This window comes from Antechinus flavipes, chromosome 4 (genome assembly GCF_016432865.1).
Source record: "Antechinus flavipes isolate AdamAnt ecotype Samford, QLD, Australia chromosome 4, AdamAnt_v2, whole genome shotgun sequence".
Lineage (NCBI taxonomy): Eukaryota > Metazoa > Chordata > Mammalia > Dasyuromorphia > Dasyuridae > Antechinus > Antechinus flavipes.
In genome coordinates this window covers 292,080,111-292,098,413 of record NC_067401.1, presented here as the reverse complement: position 1 = coordinate 292,098,413, position 18,303 = coordinate 292,080,111, and positions in this window count along the sequence as shown.

The window sequence follows — 18,303 nt, the reverse complement described above, 5'->3', positions numbered from 1 at the left end:
ATCCATATATGTATATATATGTGTATATATATATATATATTATATATATATATATATATATATACATACACACATATATCCACATTCATAATTATATCTATCTCTATATTCTGTAATGTTCTCTTATTTGGTTTTCTTAGGATTTCTGGGAGTAGCCTTCATTTCAGTTCAGTGTAATCACCACACGAGTAGCCAGGGGTTAAAGTTCAAATCCTTTATTGTCTCTTTCAAAGTCTTGTCTCCTTTCCTGGGGCCTAGTTAGCTTTCTTATAGTTCAGATGCAGCTTTATATGCTCTACACTGAGTACAAACCAATCATTATATCACTAGAAAACCATTATTTGTTGTAAGATTAAATCAATCATACTGAACCATGCTAAACTAGATAACCATTGTGTCCTCGATTCCACTTAGTACCTTGTTTCAAGTTCTGGCCCATAATAATATTCATATTTATAATTATATCTGTATCTACATATATGTCTCTATCCATATCTACATAACTATCTTGATCTATCTCTATCCATATGTATAACTATATCTATTTCTATATCCATATCTACCTAAATCTATATAGCTAATATGCACACAAATATATACATATATGTATGTTTGTTGGAGTGGATGTATCCTCTTCCATTACTAGAATGTATACTCTTTGAGATCAGAGACTACTTTTGCATCTTTATTTTTTAAAATTCATTTTCCTAGTACTCAAAAGAGTGCTTGAGATCAGTTAAGTGCTTTTTCATATTAAATGCATTCAATGTCACTTAATATTCTTTATAGAAAAAACAACACTTCCTCTTCATTCCCAATAGTGTGCCAAGAGAACTATAATAATAAGCTTCCATATGATGATGTGTTCATCAGAAAAAAATGAAACACAAGTTATTAGAAATTGAATTCACTTGTTTTGAATAGGCAAGTTTTGGATAGTATTAGTGTGGCTATCTTACTCTTCTATTTTTCACAATCTTTTCTTTCCTAACAAAGGAACTATTAATTCACTCATTAAGCTTTACATTCTTTCACACCCCAGAACTTGGAGCACAAGGTGAATCAATGGATTTTTTTTTTTTCTCCAATAAACAACTTGGGTTTCAAAGCACTCTCCACTACTCCCTTGTTTGGGCATCATGTATCCACTTTCTGAGCCTCTAAGAGATAAATTTATTTTTTTTTAAGCATATATTCTTTGCAGCTCATTTAATTGGGCTCAGTACAATGTCCCTCTAGAATGCTCAAGGCCCAGAGGATAATTTGCTTTTACAGATTAATGTGCTTTCTTCAACAGCTACTCAAGCAGAGTGGCTAAATAACCATTAAGTATGCACGAGGGGCTTGTATGACCCATGTCTAATCTCTGGGTTTATCTTACACTGAGCACTCTTATAAGACAGAAATGGATTGAACAAGAGCCATCCACTTTGAATCACAGTTAGGCCTATCTTGGCTTTGTCTAATTGATTCCATGGTTCTATTTTAGGTCAGAATCTTTATCCACTGTCATCTTTAATTGAAAAAGACAATTGCTATTTAAGTCTAATACTCAGAAATATAATAAAAGCAGAAAAGTCAGAAACTGCAACTGAAATTTACTGAGTGTAAATCATGAATGTGGAAAGCTTTCATATAAGAATGGAGACATGAAAGATCACAATACATTTCAAGTCAATAAGCATATATTTATTTATAAATATTTGATATTTTTTGTTTTTTATATAACTTTCATTTTATAGTAATGATAAAATAATTATAATAGCTAGCATCTATAAGTTACTTTAATATTTGAAAAGCACTTTACACATGTATGTCATTTGATTTTCATTACAATTTTGGGACCTTTATTTTGAAAAGGAGGAAACTGAGATAATCAGGTTAACTGAAATGCTCTTGGTCAAGTTGCTAGTAAGCTAATAAAGACTTGAATTCAGATCTTTTTAAAATCCAACTTCCTAATTCTAGTCACTATATTATCTAGATGATATATTTACATTTGTAGTCTTTTTTTCTCTCTTCAGAGAGCCACATCTGGCAACAAAGATTAAAAAATAATAAGAAAGAAAGAAAGAAAGAAAGAAAGAAAGAAAGAAAGAAAGAAAGAAAGAAGAAAGAAAGAAAGAAAGAAAGAAAAAAGGAAAGAAGGAAGGAAGGAAGGAAGGAACAAAGAAAGGAAGAAAGAAAGAGGGAAGGAAGGAAGGGAGGGGTAGGGAGGGAGGAAAGAAAGAAAAAGGAAAAAAACAAAGAAATAGAAAGAGATGAAGGAAGGGAGGGAGAAAGAAAGGAAAAGAAAAAAGGAAAGAAGGAAGGAAGGAAGGAAGGAAGCAAGGAAGGAAGGAAGGAAGGAACAAAGAAAGGAAGAAAGAAAGAGGGAAGGAAGGAAGGGAGGGATAGGGAGGGAGGAAAGAAAGAAAAAGGAAAAAAACAAAGAAATAGAGAGAAAGAGATGAAGGAAGGGAGGGAGAAAGATAGGAAAACAAGAAAATAAGCAAACAGGGAAAAAGAAAGAAGGAAGAAAGAGAATTAACAAGGGAGGGAGAGAGGAAAGAAAGAAAAGAAAACAGTAAACACACTATCTCACAAAAATAGTAGGGTGGAGCATTTTCTCTTCTGATTAATCATTGAGATTAAACTTTGGGGGTGGGTTCTTTTCATTTATATTCAACACTTTTAAGTACCAACTATGTGCTAGGTGAGAATGTAGTATATTAATAGGAGCTATGTAGTGTAATGAATTGGGAAATGTCCTCAGAATCTGGAAGACTTGGATTCAAATCCCACCCATGACACATAACCCTAAGATCATCTCCAGTCAAGCAGATCTATGTCTGGTTACTGGATCCAGATGGCTCTGAAGCAAAGAGTGAGGCTAGTGACTTTGCACAGTCCTTCCTCCCTTAAATCCAATTCATTAGCAAATCAGGATATCTTCTTCCTGATGTCTTTGGTCTTCTTTGAAGAAAATGAAGGGCAAACAACAACTCAAAGTATAAGCCCTGAGACCCATAGGCAAACCTCTTGCCCCAGGCAACTTTCAAAGACTAAGTAGTAGAAGAGCAAGATTCCTAATCAGGAGTTCTCTTATATCAATGAAATCTAATTTTTGTTAATCACACAAATCCCAAATTTTAGGTTCTAAAGATACAGAACCAAAATGAAAGTCCTTTTTTTTCATTTTACTGGTAAGATACAACATGTAAGAAGATAATATAACTTGAGAGAACAGAGAACAACACTTTAGGAGAATCAGAAGGAAGACTTCCTTTGGAGGTGGCCTGAGTTGCCTGGAGTGTATGGCTAGAGCCCAATGGTACAGAGTTCTAAATATTAAATAAGAACCATCAAAGATTTTTAAGTGATCCTGATTTGTCATTTTTGTTGTTGTATGGTTTTTTCAGTCATGTCTAACTCTTCATGACCCCATTTTGAATGGCTATGTAGGGAGCCAGCATTTTACAGCAGATAAGGCTCTGACTCCAGAATCAGAGGATCTTTGTCCAAATCCCACCTTTCACTCTTACTACGTGTGACTTCAACTCTCTGGGCCTCCATTTCCCCTTCAGTCAAATAAAGAAGTTGGACCAGATCCTTTGGAGGTCCTGACCTGTGAGCCTATGATCTCTAAGATCTCCATTACAAGGGATGAATGATGATCTTAAGAAGGATGGAAACTGTGAGTAGAGAGTGATGAATGTGAGAGATGTGGACGTAGGATGACAAGAAGTGGCAAGTAATTTTATAGAAGGACCAAGAAGGAGTAGGGGTAAAGATGCACCCAGATAAAGTTTATGGTTACAGTAGAAAGCTAATCCAGATATGGTCATTAGACTTGAAAACTTTCTTCCTTAGTATCTTTCTGACATTCCATAGAGAATTGTCCCCTAGAGCTTATTCTGATTTATTTTTGAAACCTAGAATTGTTCTGAAACAGCAAAGAGAAAAGAAAAACAAATAACACAAATAAGATGAACTTTACCCCTATCAACTCATGCTCATCTCATCCCGATTTCTCATGCACTTTCCTTTAGAGGCTAGTCAGCAAGCTATTATACATTTCAATTTTCTTTTAAGTCTCTTGGTAAATGAAATGACAAAGTGAAAGTATTGACATGACATTTAAAATATGACTTCTGCAAAACAGTTGTGAAAATATGGCCATGCTTTTAAAATTATATCATCTTTGTTTTTTTTTCCTCTTATAACTCTGAACAAATGGGAATTGCTACCAAATAGCCACATTTAAAAAAATAGGCTGCTGAGGCAGTTACCTTCATTAGCCATCTACAATGTCTAACAGTGATATTCAACCTTAAACCTTGTAAAGAAAGCAGCCATGACAAAAACTGCTTTCTCATCAAAGAGAGTACATGAATAACTACAAAATACAGTCCTTACTACCAAAGCCTTTGTCATTTTTTTAAAAATAACTTTTTATTGACATTTATTGACATGCCAGGGTAATTTTTTACAACATTATCCCTTGCACTCACTTCTGTTCCCATTTCCCCCCTCCCTTCCTCCACCTCCTCTGCCAGATGGCAAGTAATCCTTTACATGTTAAACAGGTTACAGTATATCCTAGATACAATATATGTGTGTGCAGAATGGAACAGTTCTCTTGTTGCACAGGGAGAATTGGATTCAGAAGGTATAAATAACCTGGGAAGAAAAACAAAAATGCAAGCAGTTTATATTGAATTCCCAGTGTCCTTTCTTTGGGTGTAGCTGCTTCTGTCCAACCTTGATCAATTGAAACTAAATTAGCTCTCTTTATTGAAGAAATCCACTTCCCTCAGAATACATCCTCATACAGTATTGTTGTTGAGGTATATAATGATCTCCTGGTCCTGCTCATTTCACTCAGCATCAGTTCATGAAAGTCTCGCCAGTCCTCACTGTATTCATCCTGCTGGTCATTTCTTACAGAACAATAATATTCCATAATGTTCATATACCACAATTTACTCAACTATTCTCCAATTGATGGGCATCCATTCATTTTCCAGCTTCTAGCCACTACAAACAGGGCTGCCACAAACATTTTGGCACATACAGGTCCCTTTCCCTTCTTTAGTATCTCTTTGGGATATAAGCCCAGCAGAAATACTGCTGGATCAAAGGATATGCATAGTTTGATAACTTTTTGAGCATAATTCCAAATTGCTCTCCAGAATGGCTGGATGTGTTCATAATTCCACCAACAATGTATCAGTGTCCCTGTTTTCCCACATCCCTTCCAACATTCTGCATTATCTTTCCCTGTCATTCTAGCCAATCTGACAGGTGTGTAATGGTATCTCAGAGTTGTCTTAATTTGCATTTCTCTGATTAATGATGATTTGGAGCATATTTTCATATGGCTATAAATAGTTTTAATTTCTTTATCTGAGAATTGTCTGTTCATATCCTTTGACCATTTATCAATTGGAGAATGGCTTGATTTTTTATAAATTAGAGTCAATTCTCTATATATTTTGGAAATGAGGCCTTTATCAGAACCTTTGACTATAAAAATGTTTTCCCAGTTTATTGTTTCCCTTCTAATCTTGTCTGCATTAATTTTGTTTGTACAAAAACTTTTCAATTTGATATAATGAAAATTTTCTATTTTGTGGTCAATAGTGATCTCTAGTTCTTCTTTGGTCATAAATTCCTGTTGTGAGTTCAAAACCTTTTTCAAAACCGAAATGTGGGAGTTCAAATGTTGGGTTCTTGTTCTTCTTTAAAATATTATAAAAGTTCTCTCTGGGTGCCTTCCCTGGAATCGTGATTTTGTCGGCCCCACATTGGGCGCCAAAATGTGGTGAGCTTTTTCTTCTCAAAACACAGCCAGGTGATAAGAGTTCAGATCTTTTATTATCTCCAATATAGCCTGGTTAGCTTAGAGGTCTATCTTTCTGCTTGGTTCCAAGAGCTCCCTCCGAATGTCGCCAAATCCAAGGGTTTTGTCCTTCAGCCTCTGCCTCTGCTTTCTTCAGCCTCCAACCAGCACAGAGATGGAATGAATCTCTTGTCTCCTTCACTTGGGGCTCGGCTAGCTTTCTGGTGAGTCTTTCAGACCAGCTTGATCTCAGTGGGGGAAGTACAGGAGCCCAGCCACCAACTCCTCTCCAATGCAGCTGAACTCTCTTCTGCGACTAGCCAGCCAAGTGGAATATATTCTTCCTTGCCTCGCCTCGGAGAGAGGGCTTCTGGTGTAATTCCACTGAAATCTGACCGAGAGCCTCTGTCTGTTTCTTTTATAAAAGAGGGATGAATTGTGGGATACGAGAGAGAGGATTATGGGTTTTCTCCCATAGTGCTCTCTGGCCCAAAGAGCTTCAAGGGAGGTGTGAACTCACTAAGTTGCAAAGTTTACTTTGTCAAGCTGGCATACTTGTGAACTCCAATGAGTAAAGATGCAAACACAAGCATTGTACTAATCAGTTCTACTTAGTACCTTGTTTCAGGTTCTGCCCAAAACATCTTCTTGTAAGATTAGATCAACTCTAATTAGTTAGCAGTTTGTAAAGATTCCAACAAATTCCTCCCTCTTCCACAGGTCTGAGAGGTAAACTATCCTATGCTCTTCCGATTTATTTATAATCTCATTCTTTATGTTTAGGTCATGAACCCATTTTGATCTTATCTTGGTGTACGGTGTTAAGTGTGGGTCAATGCCTAGTTTCTGCCATACTAATTTCCAATTTTCCCAGCAATTTTTGTCAAATAATGCGTTCTTATCCCCAAAACTGGGGTCTTTGGGTTTGTCAAACACTAGATTATTAAAGTTATTGGCTGTTTTGTCCTTTGAACCTAGCCTATTCCATTGATCAACTAGTCTATTTCTTAGCCAATACCAGATGGTTTTACTAACTGCTGCTTTATAATATAATTTTAGATCTAGTACAGCTAGGCCACCTTCATTTGTTTTTGTTTTTGTTTTTGTTTTTTTTTTTTTTCATTAATTACTTGAAATTCTTGACCTTTTGTTTTTTCATATGAACTTTGTTGTTATTTTTTCTAGGTCATCAAAATAGTTTTTTGGGAGTCTGATTGGTATAGCGCTAAATAAATAGATTAGTTTAGGTAGTATTGTCATCTTTATTATATTTGCTCACCCAATCCAAGAGCATTTAATATTTTTCCAGTTGCTTAGATCAGACTTAATTTGTGTGGAAAGTGTTTTGTAGTTTTGCTCATAAAGTTTCTGATTTTCCCTTGGCAGATAGATTCCTAAATATTTTTTACAAACAGTAGTTACTTTAAATGGAATTTCTCTTTGTAACTCGAACTGTTGGATTTTATTAGTGATATATAAGAATGCTGATGACTTATGTGGGTTTATTTTGTAACCTGCAACTTTGCTAAAGGTGTGGATTGTTTCTAATAACTTTTTAATAGAATCTCTGGGGAAAAAAAAAATAGAATCTCTGGGGTTCTCTAAGTATACCATCCTATCATCAGCAAAGAGTGATAATTTGGTTTCCTCATTGCCTATTCTTATTCCTTTAATCTCTTTCTCAACTGTTAATTCCAAAGCTAGCATTTCTAATACAATATTGAATAGTAATGGTGATAGTGGGCAACCTTGTTTCACTCCTGATCTTATTGGGAATGTTTGCAGTTTGTCTCCATTACATATGATGCTTACTACTGGTTTTAAATAGATGCTTCTGATTATTTTAAGGAAAAGTCCATTTATTCCTATACTCTCAAGAGTTTTTAATAGGAATGGATGTTGGATTTTATCAAATGCTTTTTCTGCATCTATTGAGATGATCATATGGTTTTTGTTAATTTGATTACTAATATGGCCAATTATACTGATAGTTTTCCTAATATCGAACCACTCCTGCCTTCCTGGTATAAATCCTACTTGATCGTGGTATATTATCCTGGGGATGATTTTCTGTAGTCTTTTTGCTAATATCTTATTTAAAATTTTAGCATCAATATTCATTAGGGAGATTGGTCTATAATTTTCTTTCTCTGTTTTCAACCTACCTGGTTTAGGTATCAGTACCATGTCTGTGTCATAAAAGGAATTTGGTAAGACTCCTTCATTCCCCATTTTTTCAAATAGTTTATAAAGCATTGGGGCTAATTGTTCTTTGAATGTCTGGTAGAATTCACATGTAAATCCATCTGGTCCCAGGGCTTTTTTTTTAGGGAGTTGATTAATAGCTTGTTCTATTTCTTTTTTCTGAAATGGGACTATTTAAGCAATTTACTTCCTCCTCTGAACATCTGGGAAGCCTATATTTTTGGAGATAGTCATCCATTTCACTTAGGTTATCAAATTTATTGGCATAAAGATGGGCAAAGTAACCCCTTATAATTTCTTTAATTTCCTCTTCATTGCTGGAAAGTTCTCCCTTTTCATTTTTAAGACTACTAATTTGATTTTCCTCTCTCCTTTTTCTAATCAGATTTACCAAAGATTTATCAATTTTATTGTTTTTTTCATAAAACCAACTCTTAGTTTTATTTATTAGTCCAATAGTTTGTTTTTTTTTTTTTACTTTCTATATTATTAATTTCTCCTTTTAATTTTAGAATTTCAAGTTTAGTAATTGATTGGGGGCTTTTAATTTGGTCTTTTTCTAGCTTTTTAAGTTGCAGGCCCAATTCGCTAATCTTCTCTTTCTCTATTTTATTCAAATACGCCTGTAAGGATATAAAATTTCCCCTTATAACTGCTTTGGCTGCATCCCATAAATTTTGGTATTATGTCTCACTGTTGTCATTATCTTGAGTGAAATTATTAATTGTGTGTATAATTTGCTGTTTTACCCAATCATTCTTTAAGATGAGATTATTTAGTTTCCAATTACTTTTTGGTCTATTTACCCCTAACTTTTTGTTGAATGTAGTTTTTATTGCATCGTGATCTGAAAAGAAAGTATTTACAATTCTTGCCTTCATGCATTTAATTTTGAGGTCTTTATGTCCTAATATATGGTCAATTATTTTCTAATATTCTATTTACCTCTTTAATTTCTTTCTTATTTGTTTTGTGATTTGATTTATCTAAATCGGAGAGTGCAAGATTGAGATCTCCCACTATTATAGTTTTGCTGTCTATTTCTTCTCGCAACTCTCTTAACTTCTTCTTTAGGAAGTTAGATGCTATACTACTTGGTGCATATATGTTTACTACTGATATTGCTTCATTGCTTCTTGATCCTTTAGCAAGATATAGTTTCCTTCCTTATCTCTTTTAATTAGATCAATTTTTGCTTTTGCTTGATCTGAAATAAGGATAGCTACCCCTGCTTTTTTGACTTCACCTGAAGCATAATAGATTCTGCTCCATCCTTTTACTTTTACTCTGTATGTATCTCCCTGTTTTAAATGTGTTTCCTGTAAACAACATATTGTAGGCTTCTGACTTTTGATCCAGTCTGCTATCTGCCTCCTCTTAATGGGAGAGTTCATCCCATTCACATTTATGGTTAAAATTATTAATTCTGTATTTCCTGCCATCCTAATATCCCCAGATTATACTTTTCTTTTTCTTGCCCTCCTTCCCTTCTTCCCTAGTATTAAACTTATTGGTCCCACTGCGTCACGCAGCTCTCCCTCTTTGGTATCCCTCTCTCCTCCCTTTGAATCTCTTCCCCTTTCTTGTACCCTTCCCTTATTACTCTTTTCCCTTTTTCTTTTCCTCTCTCACTTTTTAATGAAATGAGAGAAGAATCTCTATAAAAACAAATATGCCAATTATTTCCTCTTTGAGCCAACTCTGATGAAAGTAGGATTCACACAATGCTCCTCCCCCTCTCTAAGTTCCCTCAGATATGATAGGTTTCCTTTGCCTCATTGTCACATGTAGTTTCCCTCTTTTTATCTCTCCTTTTCCCTTTTTCTGACACTATTCCCTTTCCATTTCTACTTTCCTTTTTTATGTTATTTCGATAAAATCAAATTATACATATGGTTTTTATGTATATCCACAACAGAAATACAGTTCTCAATAGTTCCTTTTACCTTTTTCTGTTTCTCTTGAGTCCTGTTGTTGGAGATCAAATTTTTTGTAGAAGTCTGGTTTTTTCCTTAGAAACAAATGGAATTCCTCTATTTCATTAAATGTCCATCTTCTTCCATGGAAAAAAATACTTAGTTTAGCTGGATAGTTTATTCTTGGCTGCATTCCAAGCTCTTTTGCCTTTCAGAATATCTGATTCTAGGCCCTTGGATCCTTTAATGTTGAGGCAGCCAGATTTTGCATGACCCTTATTGTAGCATCTCGGTATTTGAACTGTTTTTTTCCTGGCTGCTTGTAAAATTTTTTCTTTAGTCTGAAAATTTTGAAGTTTGGCCACAATATTCATTGGAGTCTTTATTTTAGGGTCTTTCTCAGAAGGTGTTTGATGAGTTCTTTTAACACCTATTTTACCTTCTGGTTCTATTACTTCTGGGCAGTTCTCTTTGATTTCCTGTAAAATAGTATCTAGGCTCTTTTTTTCATCATAATTTTCAGGTAGTCCAATGATCTTCAGGTTATCTCTCCTAGATCTATTTTCCAGGTCTGTTGTTTTTCCAAGTAAATGTTTGACATTTTTTCCCAATCTTTCATTTTTTTTTTTTAATTTTGCTTGACTGATTCTTGATATCTCAATGAATCAGTCATTTCTATTTGTTCAGTTCTGATTTTTAGTGAGTTATTTTCTTCATTAGCTTTTTTTGCTTCTTTTTGTATATGCTCAATTGAGTTGTTTTGCTCTATGCAATTTTTTTTCATTTCACTTTTTTTTTTTTTTTTTTTTTTTTTAGTGAGTTATTTTCTTTTCCCAATTCACAAATTCTGTTTCCCTGCACTTCTTGGGAGTTTTTTACCTTTTCCAATTCACATTTCAGGAAGTTGTTTTCTTTTTCCACTTTATCAAATTTTTCTTTTAGTGAGTTATATGCCTCTTCTGTACTCTCTTGCATAGCTTCTCTTTCCTTTCCCCATTTCTCTTCCAGTTCTCTTTTAAGGTTTTTAATAGTCTCTTCTAGGAGAGCCTTTTGTATTGGAGACCAATAATTGTCTGGAGATTGTCTGCTATTAGTTTCTTCAGGGTTGAAAAGTTGCTCTCTTTCTGCATAGAAACTATCAATCATTCTTTTGATTTTTGTACTCATTTTGTTAAAGCCTGTAAGGTCTGCCTTCAGAGCCAGGAGGTTACCAGCTTCCTCTGAAGAGCAGTGAAAGGTGTATGGACGGGTAGCTGTCCTGCCAGCTGGCTACAAAAAGCAGGGAGGTATGGGAGTGCTCTGGGAAAGAGTTCCTACCTGGGAGTAACTCAGGCCTGCAGGGCCAAGCTGGGAAAGTGCCCTGCAAAAAAAAAAAAACCCTCGCTGTGTGAGATAAGGATTGCCCTGGGGCTAGACACTGAGCAGTGAGAGTTTCACTACCCCAAGCCAAAGTCCACCCTGGTGCTGTGGGTATTAGTGCCTGAGCAGTGAATGGCCCTGCAGGGACTGGATGTGTCTCTGCCCCAGAAGCACAGTCAGCTGGGGAGGTTCTATTGCCCCAGGCTGAGCCCCACCACTGTGCTGATTAAAGGCTGCCCAGGCTGTGCCCCCCTGCTGTGCAGATTTGTAACTGCCCCACAAAAGCCCTGAATTGCAGGATGTGGCCCGCAGGGCTGCGGTAAAGTATGCCTGAGTCACTTCCGGGTTTGAGGGGTTACAGCCAGATCTCGTTAGGTTCTGGCGTTTTTTAGAGTACCCTCTGTTTTAGGCTTTAATTTCTCTGCCAGTTTACTGCTTTGTAGTCAAGGCAGAGCAGTTAGCCTCAGCAGAGTTGTCTCTATAATTTCTCTAGCCACAGAGATCACCCCTGCCCCTGGTCTGCTCAGGAAGCTAGCCTCTCACTGCCTGGGCTAGTTTGTTCCTGGCCCCTCAGGACAAACCTTTCCTGGCAATCTTCCAGATTGACTTTGGCTGGTAAGTTGTAGTACTTCTCATCTTCATGAATTTGAGCAGTGAAGAGCTATTTTTGAGGCTGAATTTAATAATTGGTTATGAGGGGAATGAGAGGAGCTTAGAGAGTTGTGTGTGCCTTCTCCAGCCATCTTGGCTCTGACCCCGGAAGTCTAGCCTTTGTCATTGTTAAATAGTTCAATTTCAGGTATGAATATGATTGTATGAATGGGAATGATGCTAAAGAATATTCATTATTGGGGCAGCTAGGTAGCACAGTAGATAGAGCACCAGTCCTGAAGTCAGGAGGATCTGAGTTCAAATTTGATGTCAGACACTAAACACTTCCTAGCTGTTTGACCCTGGGCAACTCCAATTGCCTCAGCCAAAAAAAAAAAAAAAAGAAAAAAGATTCATTATTATAATTCCTCCCATTGTACTTTAAGGACTACTGGGCCTTTCCATTTGCACTGTCACAGAACCTTTCTTTCTAGATGTGTTTTCCTCCATATGTGTTAAATACGAGCTCCTTGACAGCAGGGGCTATCCAACATTTAGCACAGTATTTAATTCACAAAATTAATTTAATAAATGTTCTTCTCTTAATTTATTAATCTTTGTTGTATAGCTGGGCCTTTATTCTTCCCTTTTCCTCAAAGCATTCATGGATATGCACTGCTTCTTTCCTAGGGTCCACATAGGAGCTCTGGGGGATTAAATCCCTGTCAAATATAACTCATTACTTAGTCTGCTGATTTGTCTCTGAACTGGAAGAAATGATGCCACAAGGATGCCATACCTCTTAAAATGAGTTGGCGTTTCTGGCTGGCATTTTCTTTGATACCAGAACTCCTGAGCTCAGAGACACTGAACATACCAGCACTCCCAGGTCTGCTGATAACTTTCTGGCTTTTCATCTCAAGATTTCTGCTCAGTTCTTCTTTTTAGGGAAAATGACACAAGAGAGGAATAAAAGCAGTCACATTTCCCTTTCCCCTCCACATAACCAACAAGGCTAGTTGAGACCACACTCCTCATGGGAAGCAGTAGACTCTATCACCATTATGCTAAGGTAGAGAGGGACAATCTTCTCTATCCCTATTGGACCTATATCTTTTCTCCTGGGGATGATATATCTAGAAGAAGCCGGGCCAACAACTGTCTCTTTTTTAAAATAGACGTGGCACAGCTGTGTTATACATTTGTATAAGAAAGCAATTAATTAGGGAACTCTCAGAAATGAGTCATACATAGCTAGAAACCCCTGCTCCTTCCTTTCTTTCCATTCCTATCCCTTACTCTGAAGTCCCATATGGTGTACCAAAAGCAGAAAATTATATGTGCATATGTTCTATATCAAGGAAGGGGTTAAAGAAACCCACTATCTATTCATTTATTCATCACATATTCTCAAGAAACTCAGGATCATAGAACTATAAGGGATATTAGTGTCCAACTATTCTGAGAGCCTCATTTTAACATTGAGAAATCTGACTAAAGCCCTCAAAGGTGAAATGACTTGCTCATGCCACACAAATAATAACTGGACAGAAATGAACTACAATCCACCATCTTTTGATGTTAAATACAAAATACCAAGGCAAAAAAAATAATGTTTCTACTTAAAAGAAAATGTAAATGTAGTGAAAAGGTAATTTAGGCATGTATATGAAATTGGAGGCATTAGATTTCAGAAATAAAATTGAACTGAGAAGATATCATGAATAAATCAAATTATTTTCTAGTAGATGAATAGAAACCTAAGGAGAAATTAGATTATTAAAGCCAGCTAATATGTGGATCACTGGTTTGTTAGCTATGCCCTATAACCACTGAAGAGAGTACTGGTATAGAAGCATGAGATAGTGGCAAGAGGCTCATATCGATAAATTCCTTCCCCTTCAAATCTTCCAGGATTTTCTTTTATCAGATTTCTAGCCAATTTATTTTATATGTACAGAGCAGGCATTGTCTTTTTTTGAACCACATTTTGCCATAATCTAAGATAAGAATTTTCTTGATATAGCAGGTACAAAATTAATGTATATTTAATTGGAGTTAGACTTTGAGCATTTAAAATTTCTACACATCAGTTTCCTTATCTGTAAAATGCTAGGTTCAGACTAAGTGATATCTAAATTCTTTTCCAAGTATTATGGTTTCCATTTGTTAAAGGACAAAAGTGAGATCCTAAGAGGTTAAATAAATGACTATCCAGAAGTCCCAAAGAGGGTGAGTGAGTAAGAGCTATGACCAAATCTAGTGTTCTTTTTCATATTACACTTTCTAAATCTTCCATCTCATAGCTGGCAAGTTTGAGTAACAAACAAAAGTTCATCTGCAGTGATTCCATTCTAAAAACAAAACCAAAATGGATCCACAATACAAATCATTTTTAGGTCTAGTCCAGATTCTCCCTCTGTCTAAAGTACACTTTGGTGACAAATTTGGGACCTTTGGACCACACATCCTCATCTTTGAACCCCTGTTTTGTTTATCCTTCATTTTTAATAATGACCTCATGGGCGATGTTTTGATTTGCATGTGAATTGGATTTGAATGAGCCCAAGTTGCAAAGACATCAGTCTCTCTCTTTCAGAATCATCACAGTCTAGGAGCAAGAAGAAAATCAAGATGACAGGCAATGGTTTGGGATGCAACAAATGACTTAATATTTTCGGTGTCTTATCCTCTGTGCTCCATAATGCTTGATTTAGCTGCCTTTATGGCTACTGGAACAACTTGTTCTTGTCTGCACATTCTACTGGGGGAAGTCTTCACATGCTTGAAATATCGAAACATCCCCCTAAGTAACCAATGAATTTAAAGCCTATCATCTAATCTTAATTTGTTTTAGTTTGCCTAGATATTTACCAAGATTTGACTGCTTTAATTTTTTGTAGTCATAGATGAGAGCAGGTTGACAGATGGACACTAAAGGCAGTGGGTGAGCAAGACCTTGACAAGTCCTAATGCCAGAGATATTAACTCTCCATGAATATCCCATATACCCTATGATACGTGTGAAAATAACTTTTTAAAGATTCTGTTGTGAATTATATTTCAATACATTTAAAATAGAATTCATTATCTTTTCCTCTCAATTCACTATTCAAACCTACCTTATTTATTATTCTACTCCTCCAGGTTTGTAAGCTCAGTGTCACCCTCAACTCCTCATTTTCCCTAACTCCACATATCCAATGAAGTGCCAAATCTTGCCATTTCTCTTTCTCTTTCTCTACTTTCTCTACTCACACAGTCATCATCACTTTAATTCAGAATCTCAGTACTTTTAGCTTGAATTGGTACAATAGAGTTCTATTTGGTCTACTTGCCTCAAATCTCTTTCCATTCCAGTACAAACTCAGTACTGTGGCAACCAAAGTGATTTTCTGGAAGATCGGACTCACCATGTCATTTCTCAGCTCTATAAATCCTAATTCCCAATAAATTCTATTTCCTCTTGCCTCTAGATTAAAATATAAAAATCTTCTTTACAACCCTTTGCAGCCTGTCTCCAACCTAACATTTCAAGCTCATTGGGCATTCAATATTTTGCCATCCAGTCAAAGTGACCTTCCTCTCTATTCCTCATACAAAGAATTCCAGCTTTACTTCTTTGCTTTTATATTGGCTGTCCTCTGGAATACATTTCCTTTTCATCTCTACCCCACAGATTTCCTTTCTTCCTTCAAGGCACAGCTCAAACACCATATTTTTTCATAAAAATTTTTCTGATTCCTCCAACTCCCGGTTTCTTTCTTAGTAACTGTCTTGTATTTAATTATTTTGTATTTATATGTTTATTATCTTTATGTTTCTTTTTTATATACTTTAAGTGTTTTTCTTGTCTCCCTAATAGGAGATCCCTGGGGGTAGAAATTGTTTTATTCTGTGTGTGTATGTGTATGTTTGCATGTACATCACACACACACATACACATAGGCATGTATTTCTTAAAAATAAACATGTTTGTTTATGTTGTGAGTATAGGGAACAAAGACACAACATGACAACAACTCTTACAGATTAGGGAAATATAATCCTTAACTACTTAAGGTTGTTTAAAATCTGACATGTCACTCTGCAGAACCAAGTCTATAAAATATATTTTTGCACTCAGCTACAAAGACTTGTCAGTCTGCAAAGGAGACCAGTAGCATGACATACAATTGAATATTGATAGCATCTAGCACAGTGACAGGCACATAATAGATGCTAAATAGATGTTTATTGATAGATTGAGGGATTATTTTCTACTGGTTCTATTCCTACTTATTTGATTGTTCCATCTCAAACACCTTTGTGTTTCGTCACACATGCACTAATTCCCTATCTATAATGCTATACGATGCTATAATATATAATATCATAATGTAGTATAAAATGACCCCTACTTCCTAAGACTCTTTTTAAGATTCTCTTTACTTTCTTTTCTTTTTCTTCTTTTTGTGTATTTTCTTGGTTTCGCATTAGTTCCTCTGAGTTCACCATCAATTTTGGGATAAAATTTTAATTTCTTTGGCATTTAAAGCCTTATATAAGCTTGTTTCCCCCTATATTTCTAGACAGTTCATGTTTCTCTCTCTCTCTCTTATGCATTCCATGGACCACTCAGACTTCTATTCCCTGTATACAGAAATATATATTTCTGCTGTTTTTCTACCTTATATCAGACTCTTCCCTCATGTCTGGAATTTTCTCCCTCCTCACCTTTCCCTTTTGCAACTAGTAATTTTTTTCACTGTTCACTTCAGGTACAGGGTCTATTACATAAAGGTCTGCTACTTTTAGAGAATGAGATTTGAATCTCAAGATAGTCTTTTTTCCTACCATAATAACATGCCACTTAGCCTTGGAAGAGACCCAAAGAATTTCATCTAGTCATAGAATCTTGTTTAAAGATGGAAGTGAATTTAAAGGCTACCGAATCACACTCCTTTCATTCCACAGATAAGCAAATAATCTTAGAGAAGTTCTATGAATTGTCCAGGGTCACACAGTCTGTGAAAGAGGCAGAATTTCAACTCGTCTTGCAACTGTGAATATATATATATATATATATATATATATATATAATATATATATATATATATATATATACATATATATATATATACATATATATATAGTTTTATGCAAAATACTTTGCTCACAAGAATCTTCCTTTTTTGTAAAACTATGAATTGTGTGATTTATATAGTTTGTGTTCCTAGATAAATCTAGGCAATTTCAACTTCCTTATTTTGAAGAGGAAGAAACTGAGTTTCAGAGAAGTCAAAGATTTGCTCAAAGTTGTAATACATATGGCAAGAGATAGAATTTCAATCTAGAACCTTTGACCTTAGGGTCTATAACCACTATATCACAGTGCCTCTTTTCATCTCTAGAGCTGTAAGGGACTGAGGATGGAGGCTCTAACAACCATGAGATCAGATAACTTTTCTTTTTTTTCATTCTTTTCTATACTTTCTAGGGACAAGACTTAGAATTAGAAAATACAGGGAAAGTAGTACTTTGGAGTCAAGGAGGATCTTAGGGTTTTGATATTCATTCATAGCATACACTGAATCCTAGTCCCACTGAATTTTAGTGTTTTGTAGAATCTGATTTTTCTGGATGAGTTCATGCTTTTGGTCTGCTGCTTCTTCAATACTTTTCAATCAGATTCCCTTTCCCAGACCATTCTCTGATTCTTGTCCAAAGTTGTGAGTCAGATCTCTTAACTTGGTATCCCACCCACTTGGCCCCAACACTAAGAAATCAGCAGGTGAGAACACCAGACTCAGGGGAGACTCATGCAAGGGAACTTTTATGTTTAGGGTTATAAATGACATCAGAAAGTTTCCATTATGACATTTGGATGACTAACAGTTAACCAAAGATTTTTGTTATTTACTTTGCTTGCAAGAATCTTCTTTTGTAACACTATGAACTGTGTGCTTTCAAGTGTTGAATTGATGCCAATGTACTGGGTAATCTATTTTTTGCTTTTGTTTTTAAATGTACTGGTTGTTAAAAGAAGGAAGACTATTTGCTTTGCTATTAACAATGATGGATCACACAATCACAGATTTAAGAGTTGGCCATTTAGTCCAACTCATCTAGTTCCAGTTCAATCAATCAAAAAAGAATTCTCACTGGAAGCAAATGGAATGGAAATAGATGGAAGCAAAATATCAGCATCTCATGTTTATAGTTAATTGAAATTAAATAATGAATATAGCTTGGCATTCCTAGTTCTCTAAAATTTTAAAGTTGCTAGCTTTTAATTAATCAAAATAGACTTTGGGCAAATGGGCCAACAACTCCCAGAAGACCTTTTGCAAGATGTAATTATGTCTCTTTTCTAGGGTTATCACAAAGTTTTCTTAAGTCTGCTGTAGCTTTCTACTGAATTCTTTG